Below are 1848 nucleotides of genomic sequence, written 5' to 3'. Positions count from 1 at the left end.
ATATTTCCAACTATATAGGGGATTAATTTCAGAATATATAAAGAACTCCTACAACTCAACAACAACAACAAAATAATTCAATTAAAATGGGCAAAGTGCTTGAATAGGTAATCCTTCAAAGACAATATACAAATTGCCAATAAACACATAAAAGATTATTATCATCACTAATCCCTCAGGAAGTGCAAATCAAAAGCCCTATGAGATACTACCTCATACATATTAGGATGACTATTATAAACAAAACAAAATAAATTAAAACAAAGCAATTGTTGTCAAGGATTTGGAGGAATTGCAAACCTGTGGAAATGTAAAATGGGGCAGCAGTTATAAAAAACAGTATGGCAGTCATCAAAAAATTAAAAATAGAATTACCCATATGATTAAGCAATTCAATTTCTGTGTATAAATCCAAAACAATTGCAGGGGAGGTCTTGAGAGGATATTTGCATGTTGGTATTCATAGCAGTAGTATTATTCACACTAACCTAAAGGTAAATGACAGATGAATGAAAAAACAAAATGTGGTCTATACATGTCATAGACTATTATTCAGCCTTAAAAAGCAAAAAAATGTTGACACCTGCTACCACATGGCAGGAAAATGAGCCAGTCAAAAAAGACAAATACTGAATAATTCCACTTACATGAGGAATTATTTGGTTTTTAAAAATTATTTTATTTTATTTTTTAATCCTCACCTGATGGTATTTTCCTATTGATTTTTGGAGAGAAAGATCAATGTGACAGAAACACATTGAAGCCTGACCAGGGCTCGGATGGGAAGGAACCTGCAACAGAGGTATATGCCCTTGACTGAAATCAAATCCAGGACCTTTCGTTCCATTGGCTGGTGCTCTATCCACTGAGCCAAACTGGCTAGGGCATGAGTTGTTGTTCAATAGTACAGAATTTGAATTTTACAAGATAAAAAAATTTGGAAATTGGTTACACAATATACCTAAAAGTACTGAGCTGTACACTTAAAAACAGTTTAAGATGATAAATGTTATATTTAAAATAAATATACATTTTACTACAAACTGAGAAAAAGTTATAGTTTTCACTTCAAGCCACCCTTTTATGGAGTTATGTCCATCCATAGGGTCTCCTCTGTTTAATTTGTACAAAAAGTGTCAAAGAAGGGAGCAGTGGCTAAGGAAACATGTTTCACAATGGCGTTTTGGACAAATTTTGAGGAACAGATTGAAGTTATAATAAGGGAAGGCAGAATAAAATCAATGTGTCACAGAAATCATACCCAAATGTTCAAAAACATAGTGGACTGACTTATCTCAAAAAATATTACAGTGTTTGAAAAAACTTGTTTCTGTAAATAAGGCTATTCGGTCTTCATACAGGGGTGAAACAAAGAAACACACTTGAGCAGGACTAAGAAAACAGCCCTGATATGCTGGGAGCAGTCCCAGTGATTTTGAAAATGTTCTGAGCATTTACAATCACCCACCATGACCATAACCTTGCAATAATTCACTCAAAAGTTATTAATTTTAAGCAATGCCATTCCTAATAAAATTTCCAAGATAAACTAGTTGCAAAAATGTGCATTCAAGTAACTAACTCAGTTGACCTGCAGAGTTCAAGTGTTAGATATGAGCCAATTAAATGCTGGCAGGTGGCTGATTTGGAAGTTAGAGGAACTGATCTTAAATCATCCTTTTGGATTGAAATTAGATACTAGGCCCAGGGGACTGGTGAGGGGCCAGCAAATTTATGACTATTCCAGAAAGAATCATTTGGTTTATCTAAAAAAGGACTTTGGTAAAATTTAAAGAGAAGGCAATACAGAACACATTCCTGTTTTATGACATCATAAATATCTCATTG

Source organism: Myotis myotis, unplaced genomic scaffold, assembly GCF_014108235.1.
Source record: "Myotis myotis isolate mMyoMyo1 unplaced genomic scaffold, mMyoMyo1.p scaffold_m19_p_24, whole genome shotgun sequence".
Classification (NCBI taxonomy): domain Eukaryota; kingdom Metazoa; phylum Chordata; class Mammalia; order Chiroptera; family Vespertilionidae; genus Myotis; species Myotis myotis.
The sequence above is the reverse complement of the archived record's forward strand: the minus strand, read 5'-3'. Positions refer to the sequence as shown.